General features: G+C 39.2%; 1 protein-coding gene across 3 annotated transcripts in view; it reads right to left on the reverse strand.

Annotated features, from left to right (window-relative positions):
* The window catches only part of MYO15B (myosin XVB), a 1,190,858-nt gene extending 1,163,749 nt beyond the window's left edge, over positions 1–27,109 (reverse strand). For all 3 annotated transcript variants that reach the window (XM_044084949.1, XM_044084950.1, XM_044084948.1), the window contains exon 1: positions 27,033–27,109. The gene's annotated coding sequence lies outside the window, so the exon portion shown is untranslated. The remainder of the gene's footprint in view (positions 1–27,032) is intronic.
* Positions 27,110–27,415: the final 306 nt, after the last annotated feature.

Raw genomic sequence — 27,415 nt, forward strand, 5'->3', positions numbered from 1 at the left:
TAGATGGTAGCAGAGAAGGGCAATTGACATGACTCAGACACTGGAAGACTCAAAGGAACTGGGCAGTTGTGATGAAAGAAAATCTAAATAAAGTAAGCTGCCTAAGATGCTGAGAGGTACTCCCAACTGGTTCTAGTGCTTCAATCTTCTGATCTATTTCAGCTTCTCTATAGCTACCCCAGGAAAACATACATGTAGTTAACTGCTCATATCCCCAGTTTTTCTGCTTCCTACTCTGCCATTATTGTCATGGGTTGCTTTAACTGAGGGCTGTGTTATATGCTGTCAAGTATTCAGGTACTCACCCTATCAAATTTTAAGCAGGAAATGTTCATATTTTTATATGTTAATAGATATACTAAAGTTGCAAAACATTTTCAGCTATTATGATCTGTCATGAACATAATGTATGTATCAGATATATAATGAAGTACCTGGTCATTTATGAATAATGCAGCAACCAATGACAGTGTGGGGGTGGGGTCATCAGAATGGGTTTACAAAGATGAAAACTGTACTCCAGTAATTTGAGTTACAGAGATTATTAACCTAATAGGAAGCTCAGTAGGGGTAGGGCTATTGGCACAGACATGTTTCTAAAATACAATGTCAACATAAATGAGGCAGACAATAGGAATAATATGACAGATTATGTTATGGATACAATAGAAAATATTCATTATAGCAATATATAAGCAAATAAATATAAATTCTGATGAGCATTTCAGGTTAATTCAACATTCTATTATTTCTACATATATAGCACAAAATCTTGCTGAATATAGTAACTAGAAACATACAAAATGGGAGACACTGGACTGCTCCATATCAGTCCAAAAATGTATGACTTTTCTACAGGATCAGAATCTTAGTCAAATATTAAATGTGCCTAGTACAGGGGACAATATACTCAATAATATTTTATAACTAAACACCTGTCAAATGTGTCCTACAGGTTATACTCTCCATTGCCAAATACTGAACTAATTTATTTGAGCGGTCAGATGATGGCCAGAATACAGCACTGTACTGTAGTGATATTATAAGAAGGGTAACATATTAAACATTGAGAGGTTTCAAATATTTTTACAAAAAAGCTGGAGAATATGACATGAGGTTAAAAAGTTGGCCCTGTTCTCATTAAAACAAAGGATTAGATGAAACTATAAATACATGTAAAGCATAATTTGATAAATATATGTGTGATTCTGAAGAGGAAGCTTAGGACAATTACATTAAAATTAACATAAACTTTAAGTGGAGATAAGGGTCAAACAATGCATACAACTTATAGAATAATATAATTAATTCCTAATTGTGTGGGAGAGTTTAAGAAAAAATTGGATATGCATTATACATAAAATGTTATAAAATGTGAATGGCAATTTTTTGGATATAAGTACTTGTCTGATTTTTATTTAATTTGATATAAAGATAGACTAAAAATAACTATAATAATTTAATGATCACATATCGGTTACTAAGGTACATTCAAAAGCATTATGGCCCAAAAATATTCCACTTTTAGTAAATGGAGATTCAATTCCTTGAATGTTTTATCTGGTATTTAAGTAGACAGCTTTTGGTTATCATTAGAGTCAAGTGGATTATTTTCTGTTATGTCTTAGAAAATGTATTTCCAAACAACAAAACTGTGTCAAGTGAAATGTGATACATTACTAATCACATTTGCATTTGCTTTCTACGACAGTCCTAGTATCTATTAAATCTACTTGTTAGAAAGAAGAGTATGCGCTGCAATGAGTTAGGGATTAAAAGAGTCCCACATAAAACGTTAATCTGTATTATGTAATATTTTACTGAAGATGTTCAGCACGAATAAAAGATCAAAGCTTTCATTCGTGGCAGGATTTCCCACAAATAAAGTTTAGACCACTTCCAATTTTACCTCTTTTTTTATAAACAATCACTACTTTAACTACAGTATTGCCTTTGTTTTATAATTTATATTTGGGTAATATCATGTTGTCTCGGGGTTACAATAAGATTATAAAATATTTTAATTATTCAGTATATAAAGCTAAATTTTATTGAAGTGCTTATCTGTTTTTATTCTACAAATAGAATGGTTAATGCAATCTTAAACACAAAGGGCATAAGAATAACAAATAATTACATAAAATATTAAAATTCATTCTGTGATTTGAAAGACAAAGTCTTGTTAAAAGATAACATGTAGAGACCTCAGAAAACAAGCTCTATCAACAAGGTTGAGTGACACATCACCTGATGCTGGGACTTTTCCCCACACCCCTCTAACTTATATATACTCACTTCACAGTCACACAGCTGTGACCAAAGTGAACCACTGAAACCTCTGCTGTAATCAACAATAAATATATGTTTACTATAGCATTATACAATGGCTATCAACAGTTTGTGCTCAGAAATCTGCACACTTTTCAACTAAATCAGTTGTAACCACTTGTATTTGTCTGGGGCAAAACAAGGACAAAATATGCAAAAATAGCATCTGCCCGATAGTTATAACCTAATTTTGGAAGTAAATATCAGCCCCCTTACCTGATGATCTAAGATGCTGTCCAGTGATAAAGGTCATTATTTATTTATTTGACATTTGTTTACCAGGGTAGTCTGACTAGGTCAACAGAACCCGTTTTCAGCAGAGGCCCAGGGAGAAAAGCCCCACATACAGTACAATACAAATACAGTATAATCCAATACAATAAATATTACATTAGAAATACTACACAAAAAATAAGTTGAAAGAACAAACTGCTACAAGATGTGGTAATATATTACTACACATCTAAACAGTTCTATACAACACAGTTAAAACATTACAGACGATAATAGTCACTCTCATCATACATGATGTAGAAATAGCAGCCAGGAAGTTAGTGATGCAGACATACAGTGAGAGAGAGTTAAGAAGAAGCGACGCAATAAAGCCTAAGCAGCAGCTTAAGGATATGGTATAGAAGCAGAGAAGGAGTTAGAAAAGGTTTAGGATCTTGCAGTTTGTGAGGGATTGATATGTGAGAGAAGAGGAAGATCTGAGCATTAGGCAGGCTTTATGCAAGAGCAGAGCCATGTATTTTTGAGATGATTTTTTAAAGAGGCTTTGAAATGGGTTAGGCCAGGAATAAACCTGGTAGCTAGAGGTAGCGAATTCCAATGTACAGAGGTAGAGTATGAATACAGAGAGTGGCCAGGTTTTCTTGTGGGTTTTGAGATCGCTAAGAGATTTTTGTCTTCTGATCGTAGGGATCGATTTGGTGTGTAAGGTGCAACTTGATTGGCTAGTGCAAGGCAGGCAGTAGGCTTGAAAATAAGGGTGTGCAAGGTGGATAGCTGAATAAAAGCAAGTTGGTTGGGTAGTTCAAGCCAGTTTAATTGTAGGAGTGGTTTACAGTGGTGTGTGTGATGTTTAGAGTTTGTGGCTAACTTTGTTGTAGCACTGTTCCAACTTGCATAGGCTAGAATTTTGTAAGTTAGTTAAGATAGGGGCACCATACAGAAGAGAGGGAAGTAAAAATGTTTTTGCAAGGGTAGTTTGGGTTGCTGCAGTAAAAAAATGTTTGTTTCTATATAAGAGTCCTAATTTTTGATGCGTTTTCTTTATATTTTGCTGTATTTGGGGTTCAAATGAAAGTTTATTGTCAATGATAACACCTAGATGTTTGGTTTCCTGCACTGTTTCTATGGCAGTGTTGTCAGATGCAAGGATGTTAAATTGATCAGTGACAAGGGAGGTGTTTTTTGAGATGAAAGAGTACTAGTTTTGTCTTCTTTGGATTAAGAAAGAGTTGGGCATTTCTTAGCCAGGATTCAACTGCTGTAAAGGATTGTTGAGTTTTTGACAGTAGTTCTGGTAGTGATTGAGCAGTGCAGATTATGGTGAAATCATTAGCATATTGAATCAGGGTCCCAGGCTGACAGGTAGTGTGAAGGTTGTTTATGAAAATGTTGAAGAGTAGGGGTCCGAGAATGAAGCCTTGGGGGACTACAGTAGGGTTGTGGAGAAAGGGTGAGAGTTTGTTGGACCATTTGACAGGTTGTTTATGATCCTTGAAGTAGCTCTGAAACCATTTAACTATGTTATGTGAGAAGCCTAAGTTAGACAGTGTGTTTAAAAGTAATGGGTGAGACACTGTGTCAAAGGCCTTAGAGGGATCAAGGAATACTGAGGCTGTATAGCATCCTGCATCTCTGGCCTTGTTCACGGTGTCTGTAAAAGATAATAGGGCTGTAACTGTGCTGTGGCTAAGTCGGAAGTCATGTTGGGTTTTGGTTAAAAGATTGTTTTCGAATAGATATTGTATCACCTGCTGATGGATAGCTCTCTCGAGAATTTTGGATATGGGTGACAAGATGGATATAGAACGGAAATTAGGTGGATCAAAAGAGTTGCCTCCTTTGTGGATGGGGATGATGTGAGACTGTTTCCCTATGGTAGCTACTTCTGATTTGAATAAAGACCTATTTATAATGATACTGATTGGGTAGGCAACTGAGTTAGCAACCAGTTCGAGGTAGTATGGAGGGAGATTGCCAGCTGAAATAGAGCAGGGTTTTAGTTTTTGTAGCGGTTTCTTAATGGTGCAGTGGGTAGGGGCTGAAATGAGAATGGGATTTGTATGACATTTTGTTGAGTAGGGGGTTAATAATGACAGGGTTAGAAGTAGTTTATGGCCTGGGGTCGGTGTCTGAGCAGGTTGAAGGGTGGGGGGTTCCAGCATAGGGGATATGAAATTGATTTTATGATGTGCTTGTTAAAGTTTTCGGCTATGTGTGATGGAGAGGTATCAGGTGATAGAGCGTGATCTCCATTTCTTCCAGGGTTAAGTAGAGAAGATATGGAGTGCCAACATTTACTGGGGTTGATTTTATGCTGGAATTGAAGCTGGGAATAATATGGCCTCTTATCTCTGTTGATTAGTTTTGTCACTTTGTTATGTAGTGTTTTGAAATTAACATGATTTTGTTCATTTTTGTTTTGTTTCCAGGTTGACTAGGTTAGGTCCCTTTGCTTCATCAGGTGCTTACATCCCCTAGAGAGCCATGCTGAGGAGTTCTTTTTGATTCTTTTTATACGAATGGGAGCTGGTGTATTAAGTATGTGAAGGGAGGTGTTATTAAAGTATAGTACACCATCATTAAGGGGTAGTTGTTTAAGAGATGTCCAGTCCATTTCATGTAGGAGATTGTTGAATTTATGCTGACAAACATTAATTGAGTTCCTAACTGATTTTATAGTGTGTACTCTTAGTTGTTGGGAGTTAGTTCTATGGGAGTAAGCTGGTAGATAATCACTCAGGGAGCTAGGCAGTGTACCAAAAGAGGGGTAATTATCAGGGTGGGATACTAGAATCCAGTCTAATGTGGATTGGCAGGCAAGATCTTTGCTGTATCTTGTTGGAGCATTGATAAGTGAAGAAAAAGCATACAGATTTATACTATTTGTAGGGGAGTTGGAAGCTGTAGTTTGCCAATCTATATTTACGTCTCCTAAAATTATTGTTTCAAGGTTTATTGTTTGGGATGTCCAGGATAAAATATTTTCCAACACTGGAATATTGTTACCTGGTGGGATATATATTACTATTATGCAAATTATTTTTGATATATTAAGGTTCAGAAAGGAGATTAGTACCTCAGCATTAGAAAAGATGGGTATATTACTGGTATAGGGTGTGATGTTGAGTGTATAGAAATGATATCCCTCCCCCTTTTTTTTAGATCTATCTCTTCTGGTTATTGCAAAGTTTGGCGGTATTATTTCTGAGTCTTTTACACTGGGATGTAGCCATGTTTCAGTAAGGGCTAGTATGTCAGGTTTATTTTGATCAATCCAGGCATGCAGTGGGGCTATTTTATTACATGTACTTCTAAGGTTAAGTGTAAGTATGTTTAAGTCTTTGGGGTTACTCTTGTGGTTAGGATTAGAGGGTGGGCCAGGGTTAGGATGTATGTCTCCACATTTGAGTAGATAGGTAATGAGGAATGTGTACCATGGGAAGTGTTTTTTATTCCTAGGTGAGAGTACTGGTGTCAAGTGTGGTTTCATAGGAGGTGAGGAGACCAGTTTGTGGCTTGAATAGAATGGGAGGGTATAGGAGAAAAGCTGGGAGGAGATATGTGAGAAGCTGTTGTTTATTGGGGAGCGGGTTAGAGAAGGTTGTTGATGTGTATTAGTGTGTGGGGGCATGCAAAGATATAGCTGTAGTGAGGTTGGGAATTAAGAGTAACAAGGCTAGGCAAGTTAGGAGGAGCATGCCAGCTGTGACAGTCGGTTTAAAAATAGTAAAAGTGGAATCTGTGTGTTTGAATGTAGTACAGGTGTAAATAAAGATTGTTATCAAGTGATGTGTGTGCAGCTGAAGTTAAGGTTGGAATGTTTTGACTTCAGAGTGGATTATGATAATGTGGTTAGGTGTTTACCTTGCAGTTTGAGATAAGGATGGGTGGGGTTGATGTGATTGGTCAGTGGTAAAATTATGGTGCAATGCTAGTTTGTGTGTATAGTATAAGAGAAGGTGGTAAGCCTGGAGTTAATTTAAAACAGTTTGAGGTGGTGATTTTATTGTGATGGTAGAGTAGAGTAAGGTGCAAAAATGTATAGTAGTGGGCATGTGAGTTCAATGGGATGGATGTAAGGGATAGCAGATAAGTTTGGCTAAATAAAAAAAAGCAAGTTGTGCATGAAATGTGGGTGTGGACAAGGTTGGGTTGTATGTAATTGGATCATATGAATGAGGGGGAGTGGTTTGCGTAGGATAAAAGTAGAGGTGCTAGGGGAGGGTGGGATAGGGGGAAGGGCAGAGGAGCGGAGTGAGCAGAATGAATGGAGCAGGAAGAGTGAATGGAGCAGGAAGAACCCCTCCAGATGGTTTACCACCATAAACAAACAATCAGAGAGGTAGGATGTTCATGGATACAAAAGACAAGTTGCATGAACTCTAAATACTTGTCTCGAGTCAGTGCATCAAATTTTATATTTATGGACTTTTCAATGCCTTTCCAGGGATATGTCACACTGATAAGAGTGAAATATGCTGAAGTGTTAATGTAGCTTCACCTTCAGCAGTAAAAAGGCCTATGAGTGTGAGTGAGTAAGTGGGGGTGGGGATATCCTTCCAGCAGATTCAACAGTACAAAATGGTACACACTAGACTTAACAAATTAAGTTATTTGCATATTGCCTTACATAGATTTAACTTTATTTGTCCTTGATTACTTCTTGCCAACTGCAGGTGAAATTCAGCTGTGCAATTTCTTTAGGTAGTGTTATATGACAGGTCTGACTACTGATGCTGCTGCAGAAGGTATGTGTGCTTGTTTCACTGGGAGGGAGAGAGAGAGAGAGAGAGAGAGGGAGGGAGAAAAATTTAAGGATTTCTTGATGGGTGAACTAGTTAGGTACAGTACTTTTAAGGTTGCCAACTGTACAGAATTTTTCCGGATTGTCCAGAAATAAAGGCTGTTGTCCGGTTGTCCGGATTCCACAGTGTAAATCCGGAAATTCTTATTCTTTGCAGCAGTTAAAAAAAAATTTAGCCACTTGGCTGGTGACAAAACATCAGCGAGTTATACACACTGCACAACATAACTAACTTTGAAGAACGGTACCACATAGGTATTAGTATGCCTCTCGCGTCACCTAACCTTATTGAATGTTGATTTGCGGTTGCTAAGCAACCATATACATAGACATAAATGTTGTGTGTGTGTGTGTGTGTGTGTGTGTGTGTGTGTGTGTGTGTGTGTGTGTGTGTGTGTGTCTGTCTGTCTCACCTCAGCGAGAGAACTCTGAACTAATAGTGTTATGCAAGTGAAGTCACGGAACACCCTGCCTGCTTGCAAGATACAAGTGTGATATAATGTCATATGAGTAGAATTGTTTTAATTTACAAACATGTGATCCGTTCGTGAGTAAATGACCTTGACTTTGAGTTTGTCAGTTTGCAAAGTGGACGAGCACAGAGGGGAACAAGAACAAATAGCAAAAAAAATCCGGAGTATTCATTCTGTTCAGCTTCAGTAAGAAACGTAGCACTAAACTAAGTATATGAATGTAGTTTTCCTATGTTTTGTTAGGAGGATGGTGTTTTATCATGCTAAAGCTCTTTGGCATTATGATCTTCTATTTATATAATGCAATGGTGGAAGATATGCCGAAGAGTTTTAGCATATAGGAAAACTACGTTCATATACTTGCTTTAGTGCTACCATGCTTCGTTTCTTATCTTACTGAAGCTGAACAGAACAAATGCTCCAGATTTTTATTGCTCAGTTGACAGTACACATTTGTTAGCATCTGCATTTGCAATCTGCACAGCAGTAACTGGGATCTTGCGCCATAATAAAATCAAACTGGAGAGAGACCTAGAGAGAGAAACAGAGACACGTCACACGAGAGAGAGAGAATGACTGAGACAGCTATCTATGAGCTAGGGACTAAGGTTTATATTTTACAAATATTAAAAGCAGATGTTTTTGATTTCCGATTGCCACCACGGGCCTCTCTCCAGTTTCAGACTTCGCTCTGGACCGGTATGGAACATTAAACGCTGCAGCTGCTGCATCCTGGCTAAAACTGTACTGTTCTGTACTTTAAAATACTATTCTGCACGTCTACATTTGCATTTGCATTTGCATTACATTATGTATTCATATAACAACATTTCCCCTAAAGCTGATTGGTTAATCTCAGTTTACAAGTGAAAGCTGAGAAAACCAATTACCACTGATTCAGCACTGTGCCAGAATTGAAAGCAATCTGAAATCCTACAGTTTGAATGACAGCTCCTGAGACGGTGAGACCTCATGAGAGTGAGGCATGTATAAAAACACCATGCAGCCAACATTTACCATTTTATGCAAAGAAAAAGCAAAGGTCACTGTGTGGAAAACAACACAAGGGAATTAATTATCTTTTAAGCGGGAAGAATGGGAAGGAAGAACGTTGTGTCTGTGTGGTGATGAGGCCTGTGGGAATGTGGGAAGTCAAGTCTGTAGAAGTCTAATTGTAGGTAAGTACAGTGGATACATTACAGACAGAGAAGAAATAATTTTCATTACAGATTTACAGAAGCAGAAGGTATAACAAAAACTTTTTCTATAACAAAAACAATAAATAAAAATACACAAATGCAGTTGGTGCAGTGCATTAATGGAATGACGAACATTTTCTTAGTACATAGTTCATAGGTTCATACTAGGCTATCTGCCCTGGGGGGGCAATTAGCCTAGCCGCCTTTTTTTTTATTTTTACCACCCTTGATTTGAGTATACTGTGCTTTTTTTTTTTTTTTTTAGTTTGCTGTGCCTCTGTCTATAGTGACAGTGAAGTAATCCCGGGACCGACCTATGATCCCCCTCCTCTTCAAGATTCTTCTTGAAGAGATTCAGTCAGTAGTGCTCTGCCTAAATTGAATTGGATTATAATTCGAGGATTCCAAATGGGAGCCTATGAATCTGTCCTCTCTCCCTTTTTTCTATTCTATTCAAGTCCCAGGTTCAAGTCAAGTGTCTGCAGTGGATCTACTGGATTACTGGGGAGCATGGAGCATGTCCAAGGATATGGATTGGACATAGCTATATGTATAAATAAAAAAAAAATGGTAAAATGAAATAAGGCACTAGGAAAGGAACCCAAACCAGAACCTAAGGAAAGTAAAAGTGTAATAACCACTACACTGTTACCTTCTTCCTTTGAATTAATACAGTTAGTATCAGTAGTATATATAGTAAATGTGTGAATATTACACATAGACAGAAATTCTAATTTCAAACTTTTTATAGATTGATAGCAGTGTGGAAGAGTGGAACACTGTGGAAAGTGTAGTGAAGCTGAAAACCAGTGGGAAAAGGGAGAAGAAGATATGGCAGTGTAGAGTTTAGCTGAAATGTAAAAGAAAGCATAACACTGGTGGTGTGTTTGTAGTTGTAGAGTTTTAGCCTGGGAAAGTGCAAGAGCACAGTAAGGAATCCAAATTTAGGCATTGTGTGTTAGTTGTGATTTGAAGGAGTTTAAATTGTCAGTTTGAGGGAGAGAGTTGGTGTTCTATTTTTTTTTTGTGTGTCTGTAAAAGAGTGAGACAGAATTCTGTCAACTGCTTAGAGTTTTAAAGCATCAGGATAATTATTCTCTTTGGCTAGGAGCATATAAATGGAGAAGTTTGCTGTCATATGTGAAAGACAAGTGTACATTTCAGTGAAGCAAAAACCCTGCAAGTCTTTAGCACCTAGGCCTCCTTCACATAATTTGGTTGAAGTCACCTAACATCAGTTCACTGACTCAGCATCTTTTTTTCAGAATTTTGCATCCATCAAGTACTGTCAGTTTCCTTTTCAGCATTAGTGAATTAAGCAAAATGGTTTATTTGTTATTTTTCTATAATAGTTCTTTTAAATTTTACTGTCTCCTGACATTGTCCACTTTTTTGAGTAATTGTTAATATCCCAGTTTTAATTCAGGCTCCTTCTATTGTGTCCACCCCATCCCATGTTTTCCAGTGATCCTTTTCAAATACATTTATTGGTTATTTATTTTGTCAATTAGTTTTGTTTAGTCTGTACATCTTGATGAAGATTATCTGCAATTTTTTACCCATCCTACAGCAAGATGATTCAAGCATCATCAAGTTCTTGACAGGCGGTGTCAGCCGACAGCAGACAATACATTTTAGGTATTAAGCAGAATAAAATGTTAAGTACTTTCAGCTCAACTAAGGACAAAGAAAGATCATATCCCATGTCCAATGTAATGGGAAGCAGAGTTGCAGACAGTTAGGGTTGCCACTTGCCACCTTTTCAAATGCCCAAAGTGGGACATTTTTTGTAGAAACGTGAGATTTTGTAGGAAAAAACATACCCATGGGTATGTTTTGTTGTTCCATGGTTGTATAAGTACAAAATCTTACAGTTTACATCCAGAAAAACATAAGAAATGTAAGTTGCAGTTAAGAAAAATAATGCCAGAGAGAGACTAATGGTTCCAAACATTATTAAGCAAAATGCTGTATTTCGGGTACCAAAATTACATGCCTTTTTTGCTTTCACGGTGTACATGTCCAGAATTTTTGACATGAAAAGTTGGCAACCCTAAGTACTGTTTGTCTATACTCATCCACCTTAAGTAATGTTTGACAAACAAGAGTAGTGCACTATATTTCACAGTTGTGCATTTCAGCTTTCTAACCTTTAAACAGGACAATAAGCATGCAGGAGATATTTGTAGGTATGCAAGTTTGGGATTACCAAAAACAAAAATGGTGGCTTCCACAGTATACAAGGACAGAAAGAAAAATGCACTAAACTAACAAGAGATATGTGTATGCATGCAAGTGTGGGGTTACTGAAATGTAGGTTTACAGATGTTAGAGGGACAGGAGGCAAGCCTATCCATTAGTTCCCACTCTTTGCTACACAACATACAGTCTGTAAATCTGATATATAAGCACTTAGAAAAGGCAGCCAGTTAGAGAGTGTGACATATATAAAATAAAAAAGGAAGCAACTCTAGAGAATGGCAAAACTCTTCACAAACATAAACTCTCATATACTAACAGTCACCTACATTATCCAGTAACTGTGCTGTTCATACAAACATAAAATCAGGTATTACAATAGAAGGCTTCAGTAGAAGTGAGTAGAAACATATATACATAACATAAACATATGTACTGCAGATTAGCAGGGAGAAAGAAAAAAGAAAAAAGAACACTTAGCCAGAGGGTAACAGACTATAGACTTACTTAATGTAACTGCAGTACAAACAACAAGAAAAAATGTGATGGTTATACTGAATCCCACTGTAAAACACCCAGGCCTCTTGGGGCTTGGAAATTCAACAAAATGACTCCAGTGGCTCTACTTGATAGAGGCACTGGGAACTAACGTTGGGCGGCACAATGCCAGGGCACTTCTATGGGCTAAGCTTGTTAAGGCTGCAGGGCCATTGGCCTAGTACACACCTATGAATCTATAAGAACTGACTCAGTAACCACCAACAACCAGCTCAGATCATGTAGTACAGGAATAACAAGTCACAGTCTAAAAGACCCCTTGAGTAGTCCATCCAATGAATTCTGGAACAAATAACAATTTCAAAATAAAAAGCCCTCGGTACAGAGAAGTACAGCAGTTCAGACTTTAAAGATAGAGAACGGATAAGAGGTGGTGGATTGAAATATAGAATAATGTGTTTAATCCACATGATATTTTTCAGATGTAAGTAAAAATCCTGGCCAATAATCAACAGCAGACAGCATGTTTTCAACAAATATACTCAATTTTTTTTTCCAAATTTTTCACAGACTCCAACTATTTATCTGTATAATACATTAGGTCAAATATTGTGACTGTGAAGAAAAAAAACTGTGGCAGGACTAACACAGAATCCACATTTATACAACTGAGACTAAAAGAACTATCATTCATCCAACTAAGTTTAGTATCCCAATATCCCTCCAAACTGGAAAACTCATACATCTGTGACTGACAAAAGAAGTACAGTTGAATGCCATCTGCATAATACCTGCACTAAATACCGCTTCTTTATATAGCATGCTTTAAAGGTAACATATATCTAATGAACAATAATGGAGCCAAACAAAATACAGCCCTGTATAACCTTACACTTTAGAGGGCATTCTGTAATGTAGAACAGTTATTTGATACAAAACATATCTGCTGTAACTTCTTAAAGTTTTGAACCATATTTATTATCTCAAAATTACTTAACTCATAAACAATCATAGGTTCATAGGTTGGTACTAGGCTATCGGTCTTAGGGCCTATACAAGCCTAGCCATAACAATTCCCTGGCTATTTCCTCAACCAGTATTTACTTCCCTGGATCCCTGTCTAGCAGGGCGACTGATGTCACCCCCGGGGTGAATTTCCTATCTCCCATCCAATCATCAAGGTTCCTTTTGAAGAGGGCCAAAGCGGCTCTCTGCTTGACATGTATGGGCAGTCTATTCCATAGTCTGGGGAGTCTCTGGGTCAGGAATCTATCCCTCCAGCATGTTTTGTTCATTGTGATGACAAGGTTTAAATCCCTGGAGAGTGTCTCTATGAGGGATTGGGATTTCTTTAAGTGTAGCATGTCCAACAGCTCTGGGTTTGACATGGCCTTGTATGTTAAGCAGAGACCGCCTCTGAGTAGATGATATGCAACAGAGTATAGGTGGAGTTTTTTTAGATGGTCAGCATAGAACATCTGCTTTAGGCCTGTGATTCTTTTAGTGAGGTATTTCTGCGGCCTTAACAATTGTTGCAGATGTCTTAAGAGGTACATACCAAACGGGGCTTTGTATTCTATAATGAGTCTAATGAGGGATGAGTACTGTGGGTCAATGACCTCCTTTTTTCTGGATGAAAAGCCCTTAGTGATGAGGTGTGCCACATAGAAGGATTTCCTGACTGTTGTGGCGATGTGGTTATCGAAGGTGAGACCACTGTCAACCTGTGTCCCTAAGTCTCTTATCACACTTTCGGTGTTTAGTGTACTGCCACCTATGTGGTAATTAATGGGTACATGTTTTTTCCCAAAGGGGATAACTATACATTTCTTGGCATTGAGCTTGAGCCCATGGCTCTGGCACCAAGTATCTGTTTCTGTAAGGCCCTTTTGTAGAATATCTACATAATTTGGGGATTCAATAATGGCTCCCAGTTTGAAGTCATCTGCAAACTTTGTTAGCCAGAGTCCCTTAGTGTTGGCCTGTACTTCAGAGAAGTAGATGCTGTCATTTTAAGAACAGACATATAAGCTACAGTTGTAGTTACATGTCAAATAATTATTAAGCTTTATTAAACTATTCTGTAAAAATGCAATCAAGAAATATAATATTTAAATGGCATTTGGGGACATTTTTGGCCAACATCAGGCCGTGCTGTATCACTGAGTTACATTATCTGACAATATTGCTTGCTGTAAATTGCCCATATTGTGTTCATTTAAACTGTATTCCTGGGATGTAGAATAATATATTGTAGGATCCAGAAATGAAAAAGGGACTGGGTGACAAAGCGAAGATGTACCTTGTTGCATGTTTATGGGAGGAAAGGATAAAGCAGGCAGTCTTATCCTTTTCTGCTTACCTGATCTGTATTTACATAATCTATTACTAATCATAGACAGTATTATTCATTGAATCTCAATAATTTCCTTGACTTGAGTTGTAGCACAAAATAACCAAATACAAATGATTGCAAATGTAAACCAATTGCTTTACATTTGCAGGCAACATACTTTATAAACAAATACACCTGAACATACAATAAACCCTAAAGCACTGTAAAATGATATAAAGCAGTTGCTTTACATTTATGATTAGAACACACTTGACATAAAGATACCAACAACAAAAAAAGTCAAACCCTAACTTGCTAACCCACTTTCTTTCCCCAATGTAAAAATCGCATACAGGAACTTTTTTACATGGGGGACTTTGCTCCCCCCTCATCAACTGATGCTGGGACTTTTCCCCACACCCCTCTAACTTATATATATATATATATCAAGGTAAGCTGTATGTATTGACTTTCCCCCTCATCCAGGGCTTTGATGACAGTCTCAAAGAAGTCAACCAGGTTCAACTGGCAAGATCTGCCCTTGACAAATCCAAACTGGGTGGGATCAAGCGCTTAGAGATTGCATATGTCCTTGTTTATGAGAGCCATGATAATATACTCCACTATTTTACAGATCGGACTTGTCAAGCTAATGGGGCAACAGTTTCCAGGGTCAGGAGTGGCCCAGCTTTGTGCAATGGGATGACAATGGCAGTTCTCCACTCTGCTGGAATGAAGCCTGTACTTAGGCTGTGGTTGAATAGAGTGCTCAATGGCAAAGCTAGTTCTTACTGAGGATGGTGCAGAATACAACCTGGGACACTATCAAGTCCCATGAAATCTGTTTTCTTTGCCTTGGATAGAGCCTTTAACACTTGATCTACAGAGATATGAGGTGTGGGACAATTATTGGGGGTGTCAAATAGGCCTTTGGGGGGACGGGGGGTGGAGCTTTTGCTGAACCTATCTGCTAGCAAATTGGCTAAGTCAACAGGATCAGTGTAAGTAGTACCGTTAAGTACTAATTCAGAACAAACATGGGCTTTGCCATGGAGATTCCTAATGTAACTGAAGAAGGCTTTGTGGTTTCCCTTTATTTCGGAGGCTAGTTTCGATTCATAATTGGCTTTTCACTAGTGATCTAATATGTTTGTTGAGGCTAAGGAGGGAGTTTTACCAATTTGTAATGTGTTCCTTTATACCCTTGGATAACAGTTTCTTCCTTTTGTTGTAAAGCCTGTTGATTGAGGATGCCCACTAGACAGGTCTGTGTTTCCTTGAGGAGCATGTTTTAGTTCTGTTGGGTATGGCTGAGTCCATGCAGTTGTACAGGTGCTTGTATACTGCATTGGCATACAGTTGGTGTACTCTTCAGCATAGTTGTCTGCATCATCTGAGGGGGGCAGTGGTGTGAAGCTACTGATACTCTCCATTAGAAGGTTGTAGTCAGCTTTTGAGAAGTTTTTTAGCCTGGTTACATCTGGGTGGGGTTGGGCAAGATAAACTTTGAATGAGACAGCTTGATCATCTGAACTCACAAGGGAAGAGTGGTGCAGGAGTCACCCACATTGGTGAGAACCTCCAGAATGTTATCTCCCCTTGTGGGAGATGAGACGAGCTGGTCTGGTGTGTTACAACTGATGAAGTCAAGGAAACGTTGGGTGAGTGCATTAGTGCAGGAATAGTTCATCCAGTCTATGGTGGGGTAGTTGAAGTCACCAAGGACCGGGGTGTTAGGGGGTACCTTGATGGAATCAAGTACATCCAGGTAGGAGGATTGGGTGTCCTGAGTCATGGAGTGGGATCTATAGCTGGCTATAACTTGGATGGGTGTCTTGCCCATGTTGCACCTGGAGTAGTTCTAGTGCATCATGCTGGCAAACCAGTCTGGAGGCATGCTTGTCTTTAATGAAGATAGAAACTCCACCACCCTTAATTTTCCCAACCTCATTTTGTGGTCAGAATCTGTGGAATGAGGTATAGCCTGGTAAGGCAGGGGTGCTCTCCGCAGCCTTGAAATAAGTTTCTGTGACTGCACAGTTATTGGCATTTTCCAGTGGAAGTGAGCCTCCAGTGAGTGCATTTTCAAGTTAAGGCTCCAAGCATTAGGCAGCATGACCTTCAATTTGCTTTTTGACAGATCTTTTATGTTGGAAGATTTGTCTTTGGGACATTGCCTAAAAAAGGCACAATGGGGGAGGCAAGAGCCTTGGCCAGAATCCGGAATCCCAGGGGTGACAGGTGGAGGCCATCTCTGGCAAAGCATCGAGGCCTGTCCCAGCCAGACAGATACTCGATACCCTTAGAATGACACCAGAAACTAAGCCAATTTCTTTTTTTTTTTTTTTTTGGTATTGTGGTATAATTCTTGGTGAAGGTAAGATGCTATTTAAGGCTAGAATCATACCTGTCTGGGACACATACTGCTATATTAATTAGTAAACAAAAAACTAAAAGCAAAATAAATAGCATATGTAATAGCAATTAAGCAGTTTGCAATAAATAAATCTACAAAGAACACCAAAATTGTCTAAAATACTGAATTAACTAAATAAGTTAATAGTGCTAATAAACATATAGAGCTTGTTTTGAAATAAAATTCCAATAAAACATGAACTTCACAGACAGATTTTTCTCTTTAATATATCCCAAAAGTGTCACATACAAATACACTATAAAATTATTACTCCATTTTCTGTTTGAAGCTACTTATCGAATTTCTGAGCAGACAGTTTTAGCTATTTTGTGAAGGTCAGACTCTGTTCTTCTGGTATTTGTTATATCATTCATCCATCCATCCATCCATCCATACATCCATTTATAGTTTGTAAATCAGGTGACAGACTGAGTGGGCTAGTATAAGACCCTTTTTAGATACTTTCTGGGCCATAAGGCAAATAAAATAGCAGATGCTTGCAAACATAGTTGACTATAAACAGTAAATAATGAAATATACAGAGGGTAAGATGATCAAAGTAGAAATAAATAAATTACACAAGTGGCAAAAAGTATCATTGCAGAAACAGTAGAAATTAAACAAAAGTCAAACACAAACAAAACTAAAAATGCAAAGTCCTTCTGTTTTAATGATACATCACATTTCAGTAAAAGCAGAAATACTGAACCAAGTCACCAAGACTGCAACTTTAGGAGGTGTAGTAAGCTAACAAACAGCTCTAAAACAGTTGAATTTATCATTTATAAAATTTGTCAGTTTGAATAAGAAAGTCATACTAATATCATTGATTTTACAACCTTAATAAAACAAAATAATTACGCAGATTATTGATTGCAGGTACAAATGCAATAAAAACTCAGACTTGTGTACTGACTGCAGAGTCTGTGTTTTTAATCCATGCATTATTCATCAGAGAAGATAAGCTTCATAGACCTAATCAGAAGAATGCATTTTACATACAATTCTGAACTTTAACAAATGCAGCTGTTTAAAGCTTAACAGATGTACTGTAGAATCACCTAAATGTCTTTTTTCATCTGAAAGTGCTTTTTCTTTAACTTTAACCTAAACACAAGAACACAGAAAACATGATTTGAGTTATTGCTTTCTCCATTCCTCTCTTCACCTAATTTTGAGTCTGATTTTGACTTGAATATGTACATTTTAATTTCCTGTGAAGTCTCACATATTTCCTTCTGGTATTCATCATAGCATATGTTATGCGACTTAGACTATGTCTCTGGAAAAGGCAACTCGGTGAAAGGGAGTACCTCTCAACTGTCCAGATTTTCGCAGAATGTCCAGATTTTTGCCTCATATTTTTGGTGTGTTCCTCCTAAAATCTGCACCTTTCTGGTAAATAGCTGAGGATTGAAGTCATTAAATAATGACAAACATTTGAGTTTAAGACTCCACATCCTTCAGAAAATTCATGCTAATGCAAAACCTATTATTCTATCAACGTTCTAAGCTTGTAAGAGCAATAGTTAAAATGTGTCCCTATTTGTCCCCCCATCATTTAGGCTTTGCGCAGATTTTTTGCTCTAAGAGGTTGAGAGGATGAGGCTGAGCCATTTACCAGTTAGGTCAATAGTTCAACACACAGAGCCAAAAAATCAACATATTATGTGGAGCACCAGTGTGTAAAAACTGCCAGCTCAAGCTATTAGTCATAAATGATCAACGTCCTCCCTAAGATAGAAAAAGTGCTCTGAAATATATTTCTGAGTCTAAACAAAACCACATATGAGCTATTCTTTCATTTCTAATTGTCTGATGTACCTTAAAAGGTTGTGTATGAGATGAGACTGACAAAAATCAGAGGAACTCATTGCAAAAGATAACGTCACACTGTCAGAAAAGGCCAAGTAGTAGAATGCTATTGTATTCTCAATATAGCAATGGAAAGGCAGCACCATAGTAAATGTTTTTCTTACTACTATGTCCCCATAAAATTTACAACAGACAGAAGAAACCCTGGACTTTAAATTTGCACTAAATGAGCAAGGCAGCCACCATTCAGCCATTGTGGGGTAAGATGAATTAGAGACTGATAATGACCATGCAACAGTGATGCATTGCCAACAGTACTTCAGAAAAGCCCACAAGATAATACCAACATTTGTTCAGATTGTTTTGTCTGTTATGAATGAATAATATCACTGTTTTTCCCTGCTGTAGACAAAATCCTTAATAAAATCAAAAGATCACAAACCCACTAGCCAAGCTCTGTGGAGACGCATTACTAACTGAGTCCCAGGTGACTGGGGTTCGATTAGTGATCCCGGCACTGGAAAAGCCAGACAGGTAGGGGAAAGGAGTTAAGCAGCATAGTCCCCTCACCTCCCTCAGAAGGTAGGGAGAGTCTGTGCATAAGGGAGGGTAGAATGTGTATATACTCACAGGCACATTGGACAGTGCTAATTCCCTGGTGGAGACCACAGAGCTCCCAGGTCATGCCTCAGTGGGTTGGAGTAGGGCTGCTTGGAGGGAATGCCCCTTGTAGAAGTGAGAGGATGCTCTTGACCATCAGCTGATTGCACATTATCCATTTGTGTCTCACAAAGTGTATTAGTTAGGGCCAGTAGAAACTAAGTAGAAAACTTTGAACCACCCCCGATAGTTATCAAAATGATATCCCCCATACCTCTCAACTGTACAGATTTTCACAGAATGTCCATATTTTTGCCTCATATTTTTCATCTATTCCACATAAAATCTGTGATTTTTCTGGATTTTTGTTGCGAATCTCTGAGGATTGACTTCACTAAATAATAACAGGCATTTGAGTTTCAGACTTCATATCATTCAGAAAATGCATGGTAACACAAAACCTTTTAGTCTAGCAACTTTCTAAGTCTATAAGAGCAATATTTTAAATTTATCTCTATTTTTGGGGCTTTGTCCCCCCCCCCCATTATTTTTGGCTTTGTCCAGATGTTTATACTAAGAAGTTGAGAGCTATGATGGCCCCTCCTGGTTAACTCTTGTCATGGTGATGTGGAATGAATGAACTCATTGGACAAAGGAGGAACTGATGATCAACAAACAGAAACTCTGAAACTCATTCCTTTTATGACCCTCCCCGAATGTACTGCCTGTCTACTATAGGAATGTGTTGCCCAATACACTGTTGCTAGTTTAGGATAATTTTTTTCTCAATGTAGTGTTATCATGGAAACAGCATATATAAATAAGAGACTGTGTGGGTGAAGGAGAGATTGCCCCACAACAAGGATATTTAATTTACACTGCTTTAGTTAATTTTGTTTCCAGGTAGACTTTTTAGGACTGATGTTTTGACATTCAGTTTTTTGTGCTATAGGTATTATAAAACAACTTATATTATGTTGTCAGACAAGTGAAGGATCTAGCCACTGCAATGTGGAGTAAAATGATGAAATCCTTTCAAGCGTTGCAAGCAACCATGATATTTGTTTATTTATTTATTTATTGCATTTGTTTACCGGGATAAGTCCACTGGGCCTAAAAGAGCCCATTTTCAGTGGAGGCCAGGGGAGAAAAGCTCCAACGAGATACAGAAAAAAATATAAACATTAATTAGTACAGAAGCAGAAACAGTGTTACAGATAGTAAATATAGTAACATATATAGAATATATACATAAAAGCAGGAATCTAGTTTGTTTGATTACAGCAATATATACAGAAAATATACATTAAAGCAGAATTCAATGAATTCAATCAGATTGGTAAAAACAGAGATCAGTATTATTGTACCAGAATCAACAAGTGAAGATAAAAATAAATATGGAGAAAATATCATCAGTCACTAGTAGCAAAAGACATAGGAGTTTAGTAATCATATAAGGAGAGTGAAGAGGTTAGGTTATAGAGCAGGAACATAGCCAGGAAGAGTTGAGATGATTTTTCAGCATTTGTTTGAAGGTGGTGGTGCTGCCTGTGTTTCTTATAGAAGGCGGAAGTGAGTTCCATAGTTTGGCAATGGTAAAGGCATAGAGGAGTTGACCAGCAGGTAAGGTGTGCTTATCTACTTTTAGAAGTAGATGATTTTCAGATCTTAGATGCCTGCTGGAATGGTATTTGGCAAGTAGAGTTGATTGCAATCACGCAAACGTGTCCCCATGATGGGTGTCAGAGATCCACAGGAGTCAGAGGAATACCAAGTCTGACACTGGACAAGAGTAAACACAAAGTAACAACATCTTGGTACAGCCTGTAGCCTCTAGCATCATTAGTGATTATCCCTCATGTTGGGCAGATAACTGTTCACTGCCTTACCTACTGTCACCATTTCCCAACTCTACACCAGACAGACTAGGATGCTGCAGCAGCCTTTTTACCCTGCAAACTGGGGATCCACCACCAGCTGAGTAACTAATTTATCACTGTTTCTGCATTTTCTGTGTGTTTCTACCAAAAAAACAAAAAAAAACAAAAAAAATAATCCTTGTTTTCCCGCCTTCCTCGACTAGTTTAGACCAGTTTACAGGCATTGTTGTATTCTGGGCTGTGGTGTAGTTCCTGTGTTGTCCATTACCTTACTTGGATAGAAGGAAGTTTCATTGCTCACCAGTGGGAGTGGGGAGCCTTGAGCAGCCTACCTGTCCTTGGGGGAAGTGACCTCAGCACAAGAAGCTGTAGTAATTGGTTGTTTGGGACCATTTCTAGCTCTTTTGTAGTTCACTGTTTAAAATCCGCATTTGCACGGCTTTGCACGGTTGTTGCAGCGCCGGTTAAACAAGGTTAAACTTTTTCTGGCTCCGCCAAGTCTGCTCTTCAAATTTTCCCTTAAGGAAGCTCTACTCTTAGTATAACCAGACTACTCACTGTATTATAAGCCTAGCACTTGTTCTCAATACTTCTCTACTAAGTAAGCACTCTCGTACTAAGTAAAGCACCACATCTACTTACCACCCCTGTGAATATCCACTTCCCTTAAAGGTACAGCACTCCCTTATACTGTTCTAGCATGTTGAGTGGTAGATTACTGGCGTCGTCTCCAGTTCAGCTGGTCAATCTGGGTATCTTGAGACAATGCTACAATTGTCTCATGTACACAGACAACCCTCTCCTCCTCCCAACAAACACAAATACATGTGAGAGATGCAACTATATAGCCAAACTGGAGGCTGAACTCTCTCAACTCAGGGCTGGCATGACCAGACAGGAGGAGATGGCAACCACACACACAACAATCCCAGTCCCACATAGACCTACCACAACTGCAAACCAAACACATAAAAACACAAAGACATACTCGAGGCTCTAATAAAAACTTACCAAAACAACAGAGGCTCCCAAAGCAGACATCCAAAAATCCACCACCTCAAAACAAAACACATGCAACACATACTTCAGTAAATCAGTGTGTCGACCAATCGCAGCCCTTAAGGCCAAACACCTTGCCTGATACACTAGTAATAGGTGACTCCATAGTCAGACACACTGATGTCCCACTGACCAGGCTGAACAAGGAGAAGGTGACTGTGAGCTGTCTATCGAGAGCTAGGATCCGCCACATAACACACGCACTCAGGTCACTCCAAAGTAAGTACAAATATGACTCCGTCATTGTCCATGCTGGTGTGAATGACCTGAGACGTACCTCCCTGGACTACATGAAAAGAGACATAGAGGAGCTCTCCGATTATGTAGCCCAGGCTGGTATGACTCTGACCCTGAGCAGCATCTTGCCCTCACCAAGAATGATACCACAATACAAAGACAAGATGATCAGCTTTAACAATTGGCTCAAGTACTGGTGTCATTCTAAGGGGATCCAATGTCTGTCTGCCTGGGATGATATGTTGGACAAGCCACGCTGCTTCGCAAGGGATGGCTTACACCTGTCACCACTGGGCTTCCGGATATTGGCTAAGGCTCTTGCCAACCCTATAGTGCCTTTTTTAGGCAAGGCTCAAAAGACAAACCCACCTCCTTAGAAAATAAAAATGGAAAAAAACTAAGGGTAATGCTGCTCAACGCCAGAAGTCTAAATCTCAAGATGCAGGCACTTGATGCACTCCTCAGCATGGAGAACATCGACGTCTGTGCAGTAACTGAAACCTGGTTCAAGGCTCCTGAGAGCACCCCAGCGCTACCAGGCTATACCTCGTATCATGCTTTTCAGCCCCAAAACCTGGGCCAAACCACAAAGGGAGGGGGAGTGTCCATATTCATAAAGGACACCCACACCTCCAGGTTAGTAGCAACACATGAAGCATCAGAGACCATACAGGTGCAACTAACCATAGGCAAAACTGCTATACAACTGGTAGCATGTTACAGACCACCCTCCCAATCTCAAGAACCCCACTCAGCCTTCCTGAAGATATTGGAGGATATGAATGTATCACAAAATACCATCATACTGGGAGACTTCAACTACCCAAACATAGATTGGGTACATTATTCTAGCCCTAATACCCTAGCCCAAAGGTTCCTGGAATTCATAAATTCAAATGCACTGGAACAACTAGTCACCTCTCCCACTAGGGAGATAATATACTAGACCTGATCATCACAAACATGGGGACAAAATGCTCCACACCGAAGTATACCCCTCACTAGTGAGATCTGACCACAAACTAATCACCCTGGATATACATATCCCACCTCCACCCCCAGCACAAAAGACCACAGTGAAAAACTTCTCAAAAGCAGACTTCACTCTTCTTAAGACTGAGATGGTATCCTTTAAGCCCACTGTGCCAGTGGATACCACATCCCACAATGCCAAATCCTTCACAAATGCTTTCTATGGACATCTCCAAGAATGCATGGATCATGCAATCCCAAACAAATCCAAGTCCCTCTCCACCAAATGTAAGCATCCTGTCTGGTGGACCTCAGCCATAAACAAATTGTATAACAAAAGAAGGAAGCTACTGCACGTCAGATTGAAATCCCATGAAGGGAAGACATCTCTGATCAACATTAGCAGAAAACTACGTTCTCTCATAAAAACATCCAAGGCAAACTTTGAGAGAAAAATCGCTAAGGACACTAAAGATAACCACAAAGCCTTCTTCAGCTATGTTAGAAACCTGGGCGGAAACCCTCAGATATGCTCAGAGTTGGTTCACAACAACAAAAAATACACTGAACCCACAGATATTGCTAACATTCTGGCTGACAGGTTCAGTGCAAATTTCTCCCCTCCTTCACCCCAAAAAGAAGAAATACTTATCCCAGCTGAATGTAATCTCCCTGTCATCTCAGATGTCCAAGTGAGAACCGCCCTAAACAAAGCAAAAAACACAGCATCAATGGGACCTGACGGTATCCCGGCGTGCGTGTTACGTGAACTCCAAGAGGAGCTAAACCCACACATAAAAATTCTATTTAACCTTAGCCTTACTTCGGGATATGTACCTGAACACTGGCGTACAGCAACAGTGGTCCCACTCCACAAGGGGGGTGCCTCTACAGACCCTGGAAACTACCGCCCCATAAGCTTAACTAGCCTGGTCTGCAAAGCTATGGAAAGAATCATTATGGAACTCATAAACAGAGACATAGGGGACCTACAGACACTTGACCCCACCCAGTTTGGCTTTGTAAAGGGCAGATCCTGCCTTTTAAACCTGGTTGACTTTTTCGAAACAGTCACTAGAGCCATTGATGAGGGCAAAGCAGTCCATACAGCATACCTGGACTTGGCTAAGGCCTTCGACACAATACCCCACTCAGGCATCATAGATAAGCTAAACAGCTTAAAAGTAAACCCTTATGTCACTAGATGGGTCGCAAACTGGCTAAAGGACAGAACCCATAAAGTTAAAATTGCTGGAGCAATGTCAGACTCAAAGCCAGTCACAAGTGGTGTCCCACAGGGATCTGTCCTGGGACCCCTCTTGTTCGGCATTCATTTCTCAGATGTTAAAGCAAACATGGGAGGGCTGTGGCTGACAAAGTTCGCAGATGACTGCAAACTAGGCGCCATAGTCGATACACCAGCAGACACACACATCCTACAAAAAGGCCTCAATGAAACGGACAACTGGTGCCGTAGCCACGGCCTTAAACTAAATGCCAAAAAATGTATAGTCATCCCTTTTGGAAAAAACAAAGTACCCACAAATTATCACATAGACAGCAACCCACTGAGTACAGAAAAAGTAATCAGAGACCTAGGGACCCAAGTAGGCAGCGACCTCTCATTTGACACCCACGTTGCCAAAGTGGTTAGAAAAACATTCTACCTTGCACACCTCATCATGAAGGGATTCACATCCAGATCCAAGGATGTCATTGTACCCCTATATTCCTCCCTCATCAGACCCATGATTGAGTACAATGTCCCATTTGGTATGTACCTCACCCGGCATTTGCAACAGCTGGAGAGACCACAAAAGTACCTCACCAAAAGGATCAAGGGTCTCCAACATATGTCTTATTCTGCCAGACTAAAGAAACTTCAGCTCTATTCAGTAGCATACCACCTGCTCAGAGGTGATCTCTGCCTGACGTACAAGGCCATGTCCAATCAGAATCTGATGGACATGCTCCACCTTAAAAAATCCAAATCCATCAGGACCACGAGAGCTAAAGACTTAAACCTCGGCACAAGTATGAATAGGACATGCTGGAGGGATACATTCATAACCCAGAGGCTTCCCATGCTTTGGAACAGGATCCCAGTTTGTATTAGGCAGAGCCCCTCACTGACTCTCTTCAAGAGAAATCTTGATGAGTGGATGGGAGATCATAAGTTTACCCCAGGGGTCACATCTGTGTCACTGCTAGACAGGGGCACAGTAAACTAATTCTATTATATAAGGGGACCTTCATTGTGTCACTACTAGACAGAGGCACAGTATTCTAGATTTATTCTGTACATTTTTGTACCATTTCATGGGGTGGCAAAAGCCACATCACTATGGCTAGTTTTACAAATGCCCCAGGGCAGATAGCCTAGTACTATACTATAAAACTATGAAACTATAGTCAGCTTACTAGTAAAGTTCTGAGCTTGGAAATAACTACTTGTCACAATGTGGAGAAGAGTGGCCTAGAGAGAACATGCGTCGTGGGGAAAGGAGGAGGAACAAGCAGACACTTATACCTGTGCATGGGACCAGTACGCATGTGCGCACATACAAAACACACACACACACACTCACACAGGCACACAGGCACACAGGCACGCGCACACACGTACACACGCACACACATACACACACACACACACACACACACACGCACACAGGCACACAGGCACACACAGGCACACAGGCACACACACACAGGCAGACACACACACACACACACACACACACACACACACACACACACACACACACACACACACACACGCTCGTACACACACATACATGCACATGCATACAAACACACAAGCGTGCACTCATGCACACATGCATACACACTCATACACAAAATGAGACTGTTCGGTATGACCATATGAAGATATAATTTTATAAAAATACCAAATAATCTGCCATTTATTAGCACCACTGGATGAATATTTTCTTTTGTTCACAAACGTGAATAAAGAATTTGTGTTTTGGTTTCGGTATCAGCAGATTGTACCAGGCCACTCACTGCTTCTGTTCATTTGGTGACAATCTAAGTGATTACTCAATAAATCAATCAGCCACCAATGAATCAGTGAAACAATAAATTTTAATAAAAATACTTTGGGAACACTTTAAACCAATGAATAGTCATGCTGCAACTTGGCTGAGAACATTTGTTTCTGGTACAGCACTAAGCACAAGCACATCTTCCTATTAGGTGAATGTCACTAGTCTTTATTAATTAAATTGGCACAGATATAAAAATATTCACTAAGGACAGGACCCATTCTAATCATGTCTTGTTTGTAGTACTTCCCCTATGTGCTGCGTTACTTTTCTTCATTTTGTTATTTGTATATACTTGTGTTTGACTAAAACTTCCTTTTGAGAAAACAAGCTTCAACTTCATTTGTATTCCATTTTGGACTGTGGGCTTAAAACTAAATAACAACAGTGAGACATTATGCAAATAAAATGCGCTATCAGTGCAAATAATGTTATGATTGCTTTAGCTGGCACAACACAAATAAAGCCTTCAATAGACCTACTCAGAGCTGTACCAGACTGAATAGCAAGTAAGATTAAGAAAAATTAATTGATTACTTCTTTAGTTCATATAAGACATGATTATGATTGCCCCAACTTGGTATAACTCGACTTTATATTACCCAGAGAAGCACTTATTTCTAAGATGAGACTTCAATTTACCCACTACATAGCAAGTACACTACGCAGCTCAGTAGGCTGATACATGTACCTGTAAATTATAAAGTCAAGCATTTCTCTTACCGGAGGTGGTGATGACTACAGCACAAAATGATTTCTAGTTACAGATTCACATATTGTGAGGCATCTACCTTCATTTAATATCCTTCAGAATAAATGCTTTATGTATTAAATTATCTTTGCAGACTTTAAACAAGTCCCCTTTAAAACATAAATACCCTTACTATGTCAAACACATAGGTGAACAACCCTTACCTTATAGATGAATTCCCCACTGCTCCTTTAGTGTATAAGGGTGAATCAGTAAGGTAGGAAGTAGTGACAGAAATGAAGGCTAGGGAGGGTCAGAGAGAGAGAGAGAGAGAAACAAAGCTGCTTATTGTGTCAAAGTCCAGAAAAAGAAGGCGAGGACAAGGAATATACGCAGTTAATTACACTGACCTTTGGGCCTACTGGTGAAATCATTGTCAAAGCATTAAGGAATTGAACAGGAAAGAACACAGATAGGAAATGTAAAGGTTTATAGGACTTTTGGTATACTTTGCTGTAGTTTTGCTGTGGACAGAAGGACCTGCAAACGAGTGTTTTTTTATTGTTCTTGCTAATTTAGAAAGCATGTTTGAGAACATCACTGTTTT

This window comes from Protopterus annectens, chromosome 10.part0 (assembly GCF_019279795.1).
Source record: "Protopterus annectens isolate FY-2018-M chromosome 10.part0, PAN1.0, whole genome shotgun sequence".
NCBI lineage: Eukaryota > Metazoa > Chordata > Ceratodontiformes > Protopteridae > Protopterus > Protopterus annectens.